Raw genomic sequence first — 18,340 nt, forward strand, 5'->3', positions numbered from 1 at the left:
TCTTTAATAAACCAATATGCCTTATGTTCTAGTTCGAGAGGTAGGTGACATGATTTTCCATAAACCATTTTATACAGAGACATACCCATAGGATTCTTATATGTAGTTCTATAGGCCCATAATGCATCATCAAGTTTCTTGGACCAATTCTTTCTAGATCTATTAACAGTCTTTTGAAAATTAATTTAATCTCTCTATTACTCAATTCTACCTGACCACTAGACTATGGATGGTATGGGGATGCAATTCTATGATTAACATCATACTTAGCAAGCATTTTACGAAAGGCACCATGAATAAAATGTGAACCACCATTAGTCATTAAGTATCTAGGGACTCCAAACCTCGGAAAAATAACTTCTTTAAGCATCTTAATAGAAGTGTTATGATCAACACTACTAGTTGGAATAGCTTCTACCCACTTAGTAACGTAATCAACAACAACTAAAATATATGTATACCCATTAGAGGAAGGAAAAGGTCCCATATAACCAAAGCCCCAAACATCAAATGGTTCAATAACAAGTGAATAGTTCATAGGCATTTCTTGGCATCTAGTAGTATTACCAATTCTTTGACATTCATCACAAGACAAGACAAACTTACGGGCATCTTTGAAGAGAGTAGGCTAATAAAAACCGGATTGCAATACCTTATGTGCAGTTCTATATCCAGTGTGGTGTTCTCCATAAGCCTCGGAGTGACACTTGCATAGGATCTGTTCCTATTCATGCTCAGGTACACAACGTCTAATGACACCATCTACTCCTTCTTTATAAAGGCATGGGTCATCCCAAAACTAATGTCTTAAATCATAGAAGAACTTTTTCTTTTGCTGGTATGTGAAACTAGGTGGTATAAATTTAGCAACAATGTAATTAGCATAATCAGCATACCATGGACCAGTATGAGAAGCATTTATGACAACCAATTGTTCATCAAGCTATCATCAATAGGTAGTGGGTCATCAAGAACATTCTCTAACCTAGAAGAGTTGTCTGCAACAGGGTTCTCAGCTCCCTTTCTATCAACAATATGCAAATCAAATTCTTGTAGCAAGAGAACCCATCTAATAAGTCTAGGTTTAGCATCTTTCTTTTCCATAAGATATTTAATCGTAGCATGATCGGTGTGAATAGTTACTTTGGAATCAACAATATAAGGTCTGCATTTATCACAAGCAAATACAACTGCTAAAAATTCTTTTTCGGCAGTAGCATAATTTCTCTGGGCACTGTCTAGAGTTTTACTAGCATATTGGATAACATTTAATTTCTTATCAACTCTTTGTCCTAGAACAGCACCTACAGCATAATAGCTAGCATCACACATGATTTCAAAGGGTAAATTCCAATCAGGAGGCTGAACAATAGGTGCAGAAATCAAGGCTTTCTTAAGTATTTCAAATGCTTCTACACAATCATCATCAAAGACATAAGGAACATCTTTTTGTAAGAGATTAGTCAGAGGCCTAGGAATTTTTGAGAAGTCTTTAATGAACCTCCTATAAAAACCGGCATGACCAAGGAAACTTCTTGTACCTTTGATGTCCTTAGGACACGATATATTTTCAATAGCATCAACTTTAGCTTTATCAACTTCAATACCTCTTTCAGAAATTTTATGCCCCAAGACAATAACTTCATTAACCATAAAGTGGCACTTCTCCCAATTAAAGACAAGATTTGTTTCTTCACATCTCTGCAAGAATCGACCAAGGTTGCTTAAGCAATCATCAAAAGAAGTTCCATACACGGAAAAATCATCCATGAAAACCTCAACAATCTTTTCACAAAAGTCAGATAATATAGCAGTCATACATCTTTGAAAGGTAGCGGGTGCATTACATAAACCAAAAGGCATACATCTATAAGCAAAGGTACCGAAAGGGCAAGTAAAAGTGGTCTTATCCTGATCCTCTTTTGACACAGGTATTTGAGAGAAACCAGAATAACCATCTAGAAAGCAAAAATGTGTGTTTGGATAATCTTTCTAGCATTTGATCAATAAAAGGTAAAAGGTAATGATCTTTTCTAGTAGCTTTATTTAATTTGCATAAATCAATTATCATTCTATAACCTGTAATAATTCTTTGTGGGATCAATTCATCTTTATCATTAGGAACAACAGTAATACCTCCCTTCTTAGGGACACAATGGACATGACTTACCCACTGACTATCAACAACAGGATAAATTATACCTGCTTCCAGAAGCTTTAATATTCCATTTCTTACCACTTCTTTCATCTAAGGATTTAACCGCTGTTGGTGATCAACAACTAGTTTAGCGTCTTTTTCCAATTTATTTTGTGCTGGCATAGAGTGGGACTAATGCCCTTAAGATCATCAAGAGTATATCCAATAGCAGAACGGTGCTTCTTCAGAGTTTTCAATAATTTCTCTTCTTCCTGCTCTGAAAGGCTAGCACTAATAATAATAGGATATATCTTCTTTTCATCAAGATAAGCATATTTAAGAGTATCATGTAATGGTTTAAGCTCAAACACGGGATCACCTTGGGTGGAGGAGGATCCCCTAGGATTTCAACAGGCAAGTTGTGTTTCAATATAGGTCCCTATTTAAATAATACTTCATCTATTTCCCTCCTTTCATTCATGATCATATCATTTTCATGGTCTAGCAAATATTGTTCTAAAGGATCATTAGGAGGCAGCAATAGAAGCAAGACCGATTATTTCATCTTTACTAGGCAATTCTTTATCATGGGGTTGTCTATGAAATTTAGCAAAATTAAAATCATGATACATGTCCCCTAAACCAACGGTAACAATATCCTTTTCGCAATATATCTTAGCATTAATAGTATTCGAGAAGGGTCTACCAAATATAATGGGACAAAAGTCATTTTGTGGGGAACCAAGAACAAGAAAATCAGTAGGATATTTAACTTTCCCACACAAGACTTCAACATCTCTAACAATCCCAATTGGTGAAATAGTATCTCCATTGGCAAGCTTAATTGTAACATCAATATCTTCTATCTCAGCAGGTGCAATATCATGCATAATTTCCGTGTATAAAGAATGAGGTATTGCACTCGCACTAGCACCCATATCGCACAAGCCATGATAACAATGATCTCCTATTTTAACAGAAACAACAGGCATGCCAACAACAGGTCTATGTTTATTTTTAGTATCGGGTCTAGAATTCTAGCAGCTTCATCACAGAAGTAAATAACATGTCCATCAATATTATCGACCAAGAGATCCTTAACCATAGCAGTACTAGGTTCAACTTTAATTTGCTCAGGTGGTGTAGGTGTTCTAGCATTACTCTTACGAACCACAATTGAAGCTTTAGCATGATCCTTTATTCTAACATGGAAAGGTGGTTTCTCAATATAAGTGATAGGAACAATAGGATCAACATTATAAGTGATAGTCTTTTCTTCAACTTTAATAGGTTCTACTACTTTTACTTCAATGGGAGGATGATATTTAAACCACTTCTCCTTAGGGAGATCAACATGAGTAGCAAATGATTCACAGAAAGAAGCTGCTATCTCAGAGCCAAGTCCATATTTAGTGCTAAATTCACGAAAAGCATCGGTATCCATAAAAGTTTTAACACAATGAAACTTAGGTGTTATACTGACTCCTTACCTTCGTCCAGTTCCCAATCTTCATAGTTGCGTTTAATTCTTTCCAATAAATCCCATCTGAATTCAATAGTCTTCGTCATAAAAGAACCAGTACAAGAAGTATCGAGCATGGAGCGATTATTGAGAGAAAGCTGAGCATAAATTTTTTGAATAATAATTTCTCTTGAGAGCTCATGATTGGGGCATGAATATAACATTGACTTAAGCCTCCCCCAAGCTTGAGCGATACATCCTTCGCGAGGCCAAAAATTATATATATAATTATGATCACAATGAACCAGATACATAGGATAAAACTTATGATGAAATTGCAATTTCAATCGGTTGTAGTTCCATGATCCAATATCATCACATAACCTAAACCATGTCAATGCCTTTCCTTTCAAAGATAAAGGGAAGACCTTCTTCTTGGTAACATCCTCAGGCATACCTGCAAGCTTAAATAATCTACAAACTTCATCCACATAGATTAGGTGCATATCAGAATATAATGTTCCATCTCCTGTAAAAGGATTAGCTAGCAGTTTCTCTATCATACCCGAAGGAATTTCAAAATAAACATTTTCAGTAGGTTTAGTAGGTTGAGGATCAACTCTTTGCTCTACTGGTCGGGGTGAAGGTACCCCAAACAAGCCCCTCAAAGGATTATTTTCCATAGAAACAAGTGACAGTAAATTTCAGCACACTATATAATTTTTTCCTTACCAAATTCCACCTACCAAAGGCGCTTCACTCCTCGGCAACGACACCAGAAAAGAGTCTTCATGACCCACAAGTATAGGGGATCTATTGTAGTCCTTTCGATAAGTAAGAGTGTCGAACCCAACGAGGAGCAGAAGGAAATGACAAGCGGTTTTCAGTAAGGTATTCTCTGCAAGCACTGAAATTATCGGTGGCAGATAGTTTTGTGATAAGGTAATTCGTAACAGGTAACAATTACCAAAAGTAAACAAGGTGCAGCAACATGGCCCAATCCTTTTAGTAGAAAAGAAAAAGCCTGGACAAACTCTTATATAAAGCAAACTGCTCCCGAGGACACATGGGATTTATCGTCAAGCTAGTTTTCATCATGCTCATATGATTCACGTTCATTACTTTGATAATTTGATATGTGGGTGGACCGGTGCTTGGGTACTGCCCTTCCTTGGACAAGCATCCCACTTATGATTAACCCCTCTCACAAGCATTCGCAACTATGAAAGAAGAATTAAGGTAAACCTAACCATAGCATGAAACATATGGATCGAAATCAGCCCCTTACGAAGCAACGCATAAATTAGGGTTTAAGCTTATGTCACTCTAGCAACCCATCATCTACTTATTACTTCCCAATGCCTTCCCCTAGGCCCAAATAATGGTGAAGTGTCATGTAGTCGATGTTCACATAACACCACTAGAGGTAAGACAACATACATCTCATCAAAATATCAAACGAATACCAAATTCACATGACTACTTATAACAAGACTTCTCCCATGTCCTCGGGAACAAACATAACTACTCACAAATCATATTCATGTTCATAATCAGAGGGTTATTAATATGCATAAAGTATCTGAACATATGATCTTCCACCGAATAAACCAACTAGCATCAACTATAGGGAGTGATCAACACTACTAGCAACCCATAGGTACCAATCTGAGGTTTTCAGACAAAGATCGGATACAAGAGATGAACTAGGGTTTGAGAGGAGATGGTGCTAGTGAAGATGTTGATGGAGATTGACCTCCTCTCGATGAGAGGATCGATGGTGATAACGATGGCGACGATTTCCCCTTCCCAAAGGGATGTTTCCCTGGCAGAAACAACTCCGCTGGAGCCCTAGATTGGTTCCGCCTAGGTTCCGCCTCGAGACGGCGGCGTTTCATCCCGAAAGCTATCTTATGAATTTTTCTCCAGGGCAAAAGACACCATATACCAGAAGATGGGCATCGAGGGGCTGCCATATGGCCCACGAGGCAGGGGGTGCACCCTCCACCCTCGTCGATAGTGGGTGGCCCCCCTCTGGTGCTTCTTCGCCCAATATTTTTAATATATTCCAAAACTAACTTTCTGGAGTTTTAGGACTTTTGGAGTTGTGCAAAATAGGTCTCCAATATTTGCTCCTTTTCCAGCCCAGAATCCTAGCTGTCGGCATTCTCCCTCTTCATGTAAACCTTATAAAATAAGAGAGAAAATGCATAAGTATTGTGACATAATGTGTAGTAACAACCCATAATGCAATAAATATCTATATAAAAGCATGATGCAAAATGGACATATCAGTCGTTGATGCTGAAGGTGGGCTGTACCGGGCCATTGATGGAGCCACGCCATGGGCCACAGGCAGGCAAGTGTGGGTACCCCTATTCCTAGAATGCCAACAGTAGCCCCCGGGCCCAAGGCGCGCTTGAACTTGGCTTCGGGGCGAAGCCAAAGGGCAAGTGCGGAGCGCCGCGGGCCCTAACCGCCTGCGGCCTTGGTCGACGCGTGCTGATTGATGGGACGTGGGCGTCTCCGATTCCCCACGCATCCTCGGCAACCATTCGACTTGACGTGTCCCTGCTGCATGCAGAGAAAAAACCATCATTGCGTGGGATCATGGAGGCCGACGGTTGGCCTCCCTTCCGCAATAAATGAGGGGAGAGGCAGAGCCCCCCTCGCTCATCTCCATCTTCTTGCTACGCGCTCCTTCCTCTTCTTCGTCTCGTCGTCTTGCTATAGAGTCTATGGCGCCGACGAGGAAGTTCTCCGCCGCCGAGAAGGGAAAGGCCCCCAAGGAGGGGTCGGGTTCTCCGCCGCCCACGAGAGGCCGCGGCCGTCTCTGCAAGTATGCTGCGACCCCGGCGGTAGCTCCTCAAGGGCTTCCTCTCGTGGTGGGGGCCGCTGAGGACGGGGCAGCCCCTGCGATGAGGGGAGGCATGCCATGGTCGCCAGGCCTCCTCGACCGTGTTTCCTCTCGGCGGATGTGCTCCTGGAGTTAGCGTGTGGTCGGAGAGGCTCCTGGAGCTCCAGCTTCCGCACTTCTTCGCCGGTGAGCTACCGGCCACTGGGCTTGACAGCCTCTAGCTGTAGGCTGACGGCTGCTGCAGCAGGGCCTCATGGGTCGGGGTCAAGGTCACCACCGCAGGCAACATGGACTTGACCCGCGGTTGGCAGGCGTTCGCCTGCACACGAGGCCTGTGTGGAAGCTGCACCCTCCACTTCACGTACGATGGCCTCGCGACCCTCTACATGAGGGTGTTCAGGAAGGACGGCCGCCGTGCGAGGTGCTACCCCGAGGACGGTAGCAGCGACGATGAGCTTGGCCTTGACGACGGCTGCGACGATGACGAGGGTGAGCTTACTCTTGGCAACTGCCGTGCCCCCCCCAGTGGCGACGGCTCCTCCTTTGGCAAGAGCTCCAGCAGCGGCGGCTATGATCAGCCGCCCCACCACCAGGCTCGGATCGAGGAAGGCGATGGGCCACTCATTGTTGCGCTCCAGTGAAGCGGGAGGAGGGCTCGGACTGAGCGTCGGGCGTTGCTGGAGCCTGACCTTGGGAGCTGCCGTAGCTGTGCGGCCCGCTTTTGTTTAACCTTTCCTTTCTTCTGCATTTGAAAGAAAAAGTAGAGGGCCCCACTAGGATGTGTACTGAACTATGGCACTTATGCCACTATAACATGTTTGTTATTCAGATATTGTGCCATGATACCCATGTTCCAAGCAGGTGCAATTAAGGTAACTTAGCTTGATATGCTTGCGGCAGTTTCCTGCCCCACGAGGGTGCACCTTTCCGGCAGCGTCCAGTGAAGCTCCCTTCCTGATGACTCCGGAGCCGTAGGGCCTCAGGAGGCATTTGTAGAGCTGCGGAGTTATTAGAAAGCTTGACGGGGCGTCTCACACTTCCTCGCATGACCCCCAGGCATGGGTTGGTTGGGGCTGGTACACCGTGTCGCACTGCCCGGAGGCACAGACTTAAGAGGGTGTGCATGCCCACGAGCTCATTCGAGACCATATCGCGAGGATTAAAGAAGTCGAGGCTTCGGCGAGGTGTGTTTGCTGTGCGAGTGAACCCAAACGCACACACCTGCCTAGCCCCCATGCGTGGGACGCATGAGAAGGAGCAACGGGAAACTGACGCTCTTCCTGGGTCAAGACTGAGAGGCGAGAGAAGTAAGAGGAGAAAAATTCCATCTCTGGCAAATGAAAACAAGAAAACTCCAAATTTCATTAAGAAGTTGCAAACCAGCTATAGAAAGCAAGCAAAAGAACAACTGCGTCCAGCACCTAGACTAGTCTTCTCACCAGCGCAGAACTAAGTGTTGCCACTAGGATGTGGGAGGGAGCCCCCGTGAGGCCCGCGGGCGGCACTCAGGAGACTCCGAGGCATGTACATCCCCACTCATTATTACGTGAGAGTGTCACGAGCGGAGACCTTCACAGGCACGGGGCCTTGCTTCGTGGGTAGAACTTATGGAGGTGCTGGATGTTCCAGGCGTTCTGGATGGCGATCCCATCCTGTGTCTCCTGGCGTGCGGCACCAGGCCTGGAGACACGGGTGATACTAAACGGGCCCTCCCACATGGGTGAGAGCTTGTGCAGCCATTCCCTGGAGAGCACCTGCCTTAGGATGAGATCACCCACCTCGAGCATCCTGGGGCGGACGCTGCAGCAGTGGTACCGCCGCAGCGCCTGCTGGTACCTTGCCGCATGGAGCGAGGCTTGATGGCGGCATTCCTTCCCTAACACGAGGTCCATCCCCCGCGTGGCATCCTGGCGTGCCTCGTCAAATGCCAAGACCCGGGTGGAGCGATGCTTGAGCTCGTGAGTAAGAACCGCTTGAACGGGGTCTCGCCTGTCGGCTTGGTTCTGATGGTGCGGATGGACCACAGCACGGACTGGAGCTCATCGAGCCAGCCCCTGCCATAGGCCTTGAGCTTCTTCTTGAAGGTCCTTGCCTTGAGGCCTCTTAGGACCTCAGCATTGGTGTGCTCGGCCTGGTCATTGCTCATGGGGTGCGCCACTGAAGCGTAGCATATCTGCGTTCCAAGGTTGGCACAGTATGTTTTGAAAAGTTTGTTGGTGAACTAAGGGCCATTGACGGTGATGATGCAATTAGGAACCCCGAACCGGCTCACGAGGCCCTTGATGAACTTGACGGCCGAGCCGGCCGGGATGGTGCGGACGGCTTCTACCTCCGTCCACTTGGTGAACTTGTCGATGATGACGTATAGGTAGAGGTAGCCCCCAGGCTCTCGAGGGAATGGACCCAAGATGTCCAGCCCCCAGACCACGAACGGCCATGAGAGAGGGATGGTCTGGAGACCCTAAGTGGGTTGGTGGATCTGCTTGGCATGGAATTGGCAGGCTTCACAGGATCTCACCGGCTCGGTGGCATCATTGAGCGTTGTGGGCCAGTAGAACCCACTGCGGAACGCCTTGCCCATGAGGGTGCGCGACAAAGAGTGATGCCCGCAGTCCCTGCCATGTATGTCAGCAACAGCTCGTGTCCCTGCTTCATGGAGATGCACCGCAGAGAGACGTCGTTTGGCTACTTCCGATAAAGCCCAATGTACTGGATGTAGTACGTGGTGGCTTGGCGAGCCACGCGCTCCGCGTTTTCCTCCTTCTCCGGCAAGGTCCCCTGAAGCAAGTACGCCTTGAACTCCTCAGTCCAGCACCCCTCCTGAGGCTCGGGCGTGAAAAGCAGACGGGCTCCCGAGGTTGGGCTGCAAGCTGGGGCACCTGTTGTAGGGGCTCGTGGGAGGTCCTCCTGAGGTGGTGTTGGTTCCACAGCGGGGGGCTGCTGACGGCTTGAAGAGCTATTCCTTGAAGACGCCTGGCTCCTAAGGCAGCCATCAGGACGCCCTCTTGGCGATGTTGTCTACCTCCTTGTTTGTGCCTCATAGCACATGCTGCAATTCCAAACCCAAGAATCATTTTTCCATTTTGTGTACCTCCTCCAGGTATGCTTCCATGTGCTCGTCCTTCGGTGTGTACTCTTTGTTGGAGAAGTTGACGAGGAGCTGGGAGTCGCCCCTGATGGTGAGATGCTTCTACCCTAACACCGTCGCAGCCCAGAGGCCGGCAATTAGGCCTTCATATCCCGTGATGTTGTTGGAGACCTTTTCGCCTTGCTGGAAGCAAAGTTGTACGGCGTAGTAGATCTTGTCCTTGGTGGGTGAAATGAGCACCACTCCAGCCCCCGCGCCCTGGCGTGCGAACACGCCATCAAAGTACATGATCCATCCGTCTGGTGCCTCGTCTTCGGGCAGGAGAGAACGGTCCTCGCATACTTCAGGGCCGGGACGTTGGTCCATTCTGCCATGAAATCTGCAAGGGCCGCGCCCTTGATGACCCTGGTGGTGATGAACTCCAGCTGGAATGCCTGCAGCTAGATGTTCCACTCTGCGACCCTTCCCACAGCGTTGGGGCTCTGGAGCACCCTCTCCAGCGGGTAGGCTGAGACAACCTTGATGGGGTGGCCTTGGAAGTAGTGGCGCAGCTTTCGGGAAGTGACGAGGAGCGTGAGCAAGAGCTTTTGCGGCATGGGATAGCGCGCCTGTGCCTCACGTAGCACCGTGCTGACGAAGTACATCGGGTGCTCGACGAGGGAGGAGCCATTGGTGAGGTCTTGTACCTCCTGAGTCTGCAGGCCCTCAGGAGTCTTGCCATTTGTCGTGATAGCCGTGGCCTCAGGAGCACCGTCCTCAGGAGCCCCGCTGAGGGAGTCCTGGACTAAGGGGTCCTCGGGAGTCTGGCCCGTGTGCTGTGAGCTGGACTGATGGGCCGTGAAGATACAAGACAGAAGGCCTTCCCCCCGTGTCCGGATGGGATTCTCCTTTGCATGGATGGCAAGCTTGGCATCCAAATCTGTAGATTCCTTCGTCTGCAAACCGACTCTGTACAACCCTAGGCCCTCTGATGTCTATATAAACCGGAGGGATTAGTACATAGAGGCAATCACAAAATCATACAGGCTAGACATCTGGGGTTTAGCCATTACGATCTCGAGGTAGATCAACTCTTGTAACCCCTATAATCATCAAAATCAATCAAGGAGGAAGTAGGGTATTACCTCCATTAAGAGGGCCCGAATCTGGGTAAACATCATGTCCCCTGTCTCCTGTTACCTTTGATCCTCAAACGCATAGTTCGGGACTCCCTACCCGAGATCGGTCGGTTTTAACGCCGACATTGGAGCTTTCATTGAGAGTTCCACTATGCCTTCGACAAAAGGTTCGATGGCTTGTTCGATCATCTACAATGATGCCGTTTCGAGGGAGACTTTTCTCCCGGGTCAAATTTTCGTGTTTGGCGGCTTCACATTGCGTGCCAACTCGATTGCCCACCTTGAATAGATCAACAGTTACGCCCCTGGTCGTCAGATTAGTTTTGGAAATCTGAATTATATTGTTGATATCAGAGGGGACTTGATCTTCGAAGGGTTCGCGGCCCCGACCACCGCTCTAGCCTTAGATCCAAAGCAAACCACCAGGTCCGAAGATGGGAGTTTAGAGCCCACCGGACTCTCTGCAATCATGAAGCTTGCTACTGGAAACCCCAAGGTAGCTGCATCATCGGCAAGCCCAGAGTCAAGTTGGGCTCCCCTGTCATTGGAAAGCCGGACACTCCCTCGGATACTAGTTCCGAACTCTCGAGGTCCACGTCAAGTGAGCACGGCCAGGAGGCCTCTGCCCTGCCTAGCTCCATGGACTCTCGCTTCCCCGTCCAAACCTTGCTCTTAAACGAGGCTCTGGACCTAATGCGATCCCTTGCCATAACGGAGGAATCACTTCCGAACTATGCCCAGCCCAGACTAGGGGCTGAGAGCGGGGAATTTTACGTCCCACCCACCACCCACTTCATAGCCACTGTCGAGGACTAAACCGACATGCTGGACTACACCTCCGAAGACATCGATGGCATGAACAATGATGTCGGAGACGAACAAGGCCAAGACCCGCCGTTTATTGGGCGTTGGACGGCCACCTCCACATATGACGTGTATATGGTGGACACACCCAAAGAGGGTGACGGCGATGGCGGGAAGGATCCGGTTGAGGACAAACCTGCTGAGGCACCACCAAAGCATCGACGTCAGCGGTGCCGCTCAAAATTGTGTCGTGAAAAAGACAGGAATATCGGCACCAGAGACAATAATACTCCAGAGAAAGCCGAAGACCCCAAAGCCCCCATCCAGCCAACATTTGAACATGATGATTGGGAGGACGGGCAAGTTAACCCTGACGATCCAGTTGGGAATGAGGACTCGGAGGATAGTAACTATCTACCACCCTCCGAGGATGATATGAGCCTCGGCAACGCAGACTTCATCGTGCCAGAGGAACCCCTCGAGCAAAAGCGCTTCAAGCGCCAGCTAATCGCCACTGCGAGAAGCCTAAAAAAGAAGCAACAACAGCTCTAAGCCAAACAGGATACACTCAATGATAGATGGACCCAGGTCCTAGCGGGCCGAAGAGTACAGCCTTCAACACCCAGGAAAGAGTTATCTGAAGTGTCGGCTACTACCACAATTCGACGACGAGGCCATCGAGCCAATACCGTCAAGACATGACCGAGCTGATGAACCAGATCGGCCACTGCATGGACAGGACAGAGCGGCCACTCAGGCCGAACACCATCCCACACCACCCCGCCGTAGAGGCAGAGAGACAGCGGCCCCAGGATACACCTATGACCTACGGCAGGACCTGGACAATAGAGTCGGTCAGACCAGGTCAATTTATGGATCAAGGGGGCATGCCCCAATGCGAGACAGCGACCATCAGGCCTGCCGCGATAAGCATAAGCTCACCCAGGCCGAAAACCGCATACGGACGGCATCCAAACTCCGTCGTGACGTCGCCCGATAGAGAGGCGCCACACACCCCTTATGCTTCACCGATGAGGTATTGGAGCACTAGTTCCCAGAAGGGTTTAAACCTGTGAGCATTGAATCATATGATGGAACAACGGATCCTGCAGTATGGATCGAAGATTTTCTTCTCCATATCCACATGGCTCATAGTGATGATTTCCATGCCATCAAGTACCTCCCGCTAAAACTAAAGGGACTAGCTCGGCACTGGCTAAACAGCCTCCCTAAAAACTCCATTGGCAGCTGGGAAGATTTGGAGGACGCCTTTCGAGACAACTACCAAGGTACCTATGTCCGGCCTCCGTACGCCGACGACCTAAGTCATATAGTCCAGCAACCCGGAGAGTCAGCCCGCAAACTCTGGACTAGGTTCTTAATTAAAAAGAACCAAATTGTCGATTTTCTGGACGGTGAAGCCCTCGCGGCCTTTAAACATAGTGTCCGTGATGAATGGCTGGCCAGACACCTCGGCCAAGAAAAATCGAAGTCCATGGCAGCCCTTACTGCACTCATGACCCGCTTTTGCATGGGGGAAGATAGCTGGTTAGCTTGTTGAAGCAACAGTACCAGCGACTCTGGCACCTCTAAAGCTAGAGATGGCAACGGTAGGCCACGACGCAACAAGCATAAAGGTCGAAATAACAATGACGATACCATAGACACGATGGTCAATGCTGGATTCGGCGGCTCTAAATTCGGACAGCGGAAGAAGCCATTCAAAGGAAACAAAGATGGTCCATCTAGTTTGGACAAGATACTTGATCGGCCTTGCCAGATTCCTGGCACCCCTGACAAGCCTGCCAATCATTCCAACAGAAATTGTTGGGTCTTTAAATAGGTCGGTAAGTTAAACACCGAACACAAGGGGAAAGGGCCGTCAAGCGAGGACGATGACAAGCCACGCTCAGCGAACATAGGGGGACAGAAGAAATTTCTCCCCGAGGTAAAAATAGTGAATATGATATATGTTACACATATTCCCAAGAGGGAGCACAAGTGTGTGCTAAGGGACATCTATGCCGTAGAGCCGTTCACCCCAAAATTCAACCCCTGGTCGACCTGTCCAATCACCTTCGATCGTAAGGATCACCCGACCAGTATTTGTCATGGAGGTTCGGCAGCCTTGGTCCTTGATCCAATCATCTACGGATTTCATCTAACCCGAGTCCGTATGGACGGCGGCAGTAGTCTTAACTTGGTTTATCAAAAGACGTTCTGCAAAATGGGTATTGACCCATCAAGAATCAAGCCTACTAATACTATCTTTAAAGGAGTAATACTTGGTGTAGAGGCTCGTTGCACGGGCTCAATAACATTGGAAGTGGTCTTCGGTTCGCCGGACAACTTCTGAAGCAAACACTTGATCTCTGACATCGTCCCCTTCCACAGTGGTTATCATGCACTGCTCAGACGAACCGCCTTCACCCACTTCAATGCGGTCCCGCATTATGCTTACTTAAATCTCAAAATGCCCGGACCCCGCGGTGTTATCAAAGTTAATGGAAACATGGAGCAATCCCTCCGTACCAAGGAGCACACTACGGCCCTCGCAATCGAGGCACAAAGCGGCCTTATAAAACTCCACACCTCATCGGCCATCAAGCCCCCGAACAATGTTAAACGAGTCCGGTCCACTCTGCATGATGACAACTCGGCTACTCCAAAGCTATACTAGCAGTTTCGCCTTCGCCGACTACCATACACATCCGCGGCATTTGCACCGCGTGTGCATAATTATGCACTCAAAATACCTTGGGCATCAACGAAGGCACAATACGGATAGGTCTATAGTATGGTTTGACCCTATATGACCTTCACCTTTTTTCTTCAATACCATAGGTGCATTAAAACCTAGCTACTCCACAGACGTACAAGGACTCTTTCCGAGTCTGGTTTTGTACAGACAACCATGGGACGTTCCTCTCAAGGAATCTCCTTCAAAGGCGAAAGCAATGCAGACGTGCGGCAGGGTATGCATAGGATCTTCAAGACCACCTTTTCTTTCTAGGACCTGTATACAACATTCCCTTGTTCACAAATTCTCGGCATGTAAAATAGCCTTGATGCTTATGGCATCCTCTGTAAAAACATGTTTTGACGTATCAATTGGACCATAAGGGAAACTGTTTCGCCCAACCCTGTTCGGTATTGGCTTATTTTTTATTATGTATTCCCTCTTTACGTCAGATTGATATACACACCTCGGCACGATCTAAATTGCCAGGGGCTTTATTCGGCCGCATACATTTTTTTTCTCAAAAAAAAGGTCTGAACACTTTTATAGTATACTTCAGCATCCTGAATATTGCATTATATGCATCGGCTCCGAATCATGTCTTTGGTCAATAGTTGGGTTGTCCGGCTCCTTTGGCTAAGGTAGTAAAGGGAGAACTACTGCGATTGTGTTTCTGGCTTGTCAGGTCAAACACCTCAATAGAGAAAGCCAAAAATTGATTGTCATGGTGCGACGAGAGCTGGTCAGCTATTCAGCGACTTAATATAAATCCCTTGCGATTTTTTTTGTATTATATGAAGGATTGACTTCGGTTCGGTCACGCGCCTAAGGCTTCCTAGTTCGGACAGCCACATGTGCACCAGGGGCTAGTTCTTAGCCCCACCATCAATCTCCTGTGGCTAAGTGAAAGTGCTAAAGCCGCATAGTATGATTCCCTGGTTCGCTACATAAGCCACCTCCTTTACGGACCAAGACGTTGGGTCAAGAGTGATTACACGTTATTCCGAACACCCCCGTAGCATCTACGTGGGGGCTGAAGTCGACGACTGGCAAACTTTCAGAATAATAAACTACGGCCGCACATGAGGTAAGTAGTTCAGATAAAAGCACAAATATATTACAAAGTCTTGGTTTACAATACAACGTCTGGACATCCCGGATACATTCATTCGAACATAATATCCTTCGAGCATTGACCCTCTATCAAGCGGGCACCCTCTAGGACGTCATCAAAATAGTGCTCCGTCTTGTAGTGGCCCTTGCCTCCAGGCGGGCCCTCAACTGCCACAACGGCAACCTTCATTTTTGCCCAGTGCATCTTGACACGGGCGAAGGCCATCCGCGCACCTTCTATGTACGCCGACCGCTTGACCGCATCAATTCGTGGCAGCGCATCGACGAGTCGTTGCACCAGGCTGATGTAGCTGCTTGGAATGGGTTCGGTTGGCCACAGCCAGACTATGACGTCCCTCATGGCCAATCCGGACATCCTATGCAACTCGGCCCATTGAGTCATCTGGTCATTCAACAGTGTTGGGCGCTCCTGCACCGTGAACTGTGACCAAAATAGCTTCTCCGTCGTGTGCCCCTCCTGGGCTCGGAAGTACTGTGCGGCATCGGTGGCACTCTTTGGAAGATCCGCAAAGGCGTCTGGAGAACTCCATAGTTGAGTAAGCAAGGCATACTTCGGACTACCAAATTTACTCTGCAAAAGAAAAGGCTTACTGGCCGCTATCTGTACGGCCTGTCGGATCTCCTCGCGAGCTGCTCGGGATTCGATCCGTGCCTCCTTGGCCTCTTGAAGGGCCTTGGCAAGCTCGGCCGCCTAGGCTTTATTTTTCTCTACCAAGGACTCGCACTTACTGGCGGCGTCCTTGAGCTCTTGATCTACTTTGGTCACCCGCTCCTCGTGTCGACGGAGGGTAACCTGCTCGGTCTTTAAATCTACAGCCGCTTTGTCAGCGGCCGCTTGGCTCTCTCGTGCCCGGTCCTTGGCTCGGGCAAGGTCGCCCTTCAGAGTTTCGACCGTGCTGCACTACCTGCAACAATGAGCAGGGTAACACAGGAGCTTAAACTCCGCATGGGTATATTACTTCAGGTGTGTCAACATTTTTTTGAAAACGTACCTTGCACCTCGTCAAACCTCTTGTTGATGAGGACGACATTCTCATCGGCCCGCTCTAGCTTCTGCCTGAGTTCGGATACTTCGGCGGTCTGGACGATTGCCCCTAATAGTGAAGCATGTTTATTAAAATACACAAGTATGTTATCTCCAGCAAATATTTGATCCTCTGTTCGGACCTTTTTTCAAAAACCGAACAGAGTCTCAGGGGCTACTATCTATACACAGGCACATTTTTTCATATGTAAAGCAGCCAAAGAATATTACGTCGCATAACTCGAAGCCTGTTAGCAGGCTCATGAAGGCTTCGTTCAGCCTGCTCTTGGTGCACTGAACCTTTTCAACCACCGTACCAATCAGGGTACGGTGCTCGTCCATGATAGAAGCACGTCGAAGTGTTTCCACCAAAGTGCCTGGCGCCTCCGGATTAATGGAGGTCACTGGTGGAGTCGATGCTCACCCTCCTTCAAAGGGTGTTGCTTGCCCAATTCCGGAGCCGTGTGGGTCTCTGGAACGGTGTTCGGCTGGGGGTCGGATAGGTCATGGCCCCCGTCATCAGTCTCCATGGGGGTTGGTTCCCCCATGTTCTCGGCAGCCGAGGCATTACCCTCTGGCACCGTCTTGGTGGCCTCCCGCACCTCTCCATGGTTCGGAGAGGCTCTTTCGGACAACACTTTGGCATCGTCCGTAGCGGTTGGCGGTGAGGCTCGCAGAGGCATTTCACTCTCCATCATCGACGGCGCTAGAGAGTTCCCCGAGGATGATGATTGTTGGGGAAGACCACGGGTCGGACTGATACATATAAATTAACACGTTATCCTACAACTTATAAGAGATCGGATGTATGTAAAGCATTCTAAGAGACTCACGATTCGGCCAGGGGCTTTGCCCTAGGGCGCTGATAACACACGAGTGTAGGGGATAATTGTAGCCCCTTTCGATAAGTAAGAGTGTCGAACCCAACAAAGAGCTAAAGGTAGAACAAATATTCTCTCAAGTCCTATCTGCCACTGATACGACTCTACGCACGCTTAGTGTTAGATTTACCTAGAACAAGTATGAAACTAGAAGTACTTTGTAGGTGTTGTTGGATAGGTTTGCAAGAATATAAAGAGCACATAAATAAAAAGTACGGGCTGTTTAGATAAAGAAGCAATAAAGTAAATATAACGAGTGTGGAAAAGTGGTGGTAGAAGTTGTGAAATTGTCCCTAAGAAATTGACTACTTTACTAGACCGATAGCAAGTTTTATGTGGGAGAGGCATAAGCTAACATACTTTCTCTTCTTGGATCATATGCACTTATGATTGGAACTCTAGCAAGCATCCGCAACTACTAAAGATCATTAAGGTAAAACCCAACCATAGCATTAAATTATCAAGTCCCCTTTCTCCCATACGCCACAACCCCCTTACTCGGGTTTATGCTTCTGTCACTCAAGCAACCCACTATAAGCGAATCATGAACATATTGCAACACCCTACAGCGGAAACCCCTCACGCTTGCGCGACACGGAGGTCACGATAGGACAGCAACATAACCACAAGCAAATTAAACCAATCATGGCAATTCATCAATCACCGATAGGATAACGAAAATCTACTCAGACATCATAGGATGTCAACACATCATTGGATAATAATATGAAGCATAAAGCACCATGTTCAAGTAGAGCGTATAGCGGGTTGCGGGAGAGTGGACCGCTGAATATAGATGGGGGAAGGTGATGGAGATGTTGGTGAAGATGGCAGAGGTGTTGGTGTAGATCACGATGATGATGATGGCCCCCAGCAGCGTTTCGGCGCCATCGGAAGCAAGGGGGAGAGATCCCCCCTTATTCTTCTTCTTCTTCCTTGACCTTCTCCCTAGATGGGAGAAGGGTTTCCCCACTGGTCCTTGGCTCCCATGGCATGGGAGGGGCGAGAGCCCCTCTGAGATTGGATCTGTCTCTCTGTCTCTCTCTATTTCTGCGTTCCCTGATTCTGCCCTGGCACCGTTTCTTTTATATCCGG

The sequence above is a fragment of the Triticum aestivum genome, chromosome 3B (assembly GCF_018294505.1).
Source record: "Triticum aestivum cultivar Chinese Spring chromosome 3B, IWGSC CS RefSeq v2.1, whole genome shotgun sequence".
Taxonomy (NCBI): domain Eukaryota; kingdom Viridiplantae; phylum Streptophyta; class Magnoliopsida; order Poales; family Poaceae; genus Triticum; species Triticum aestivum.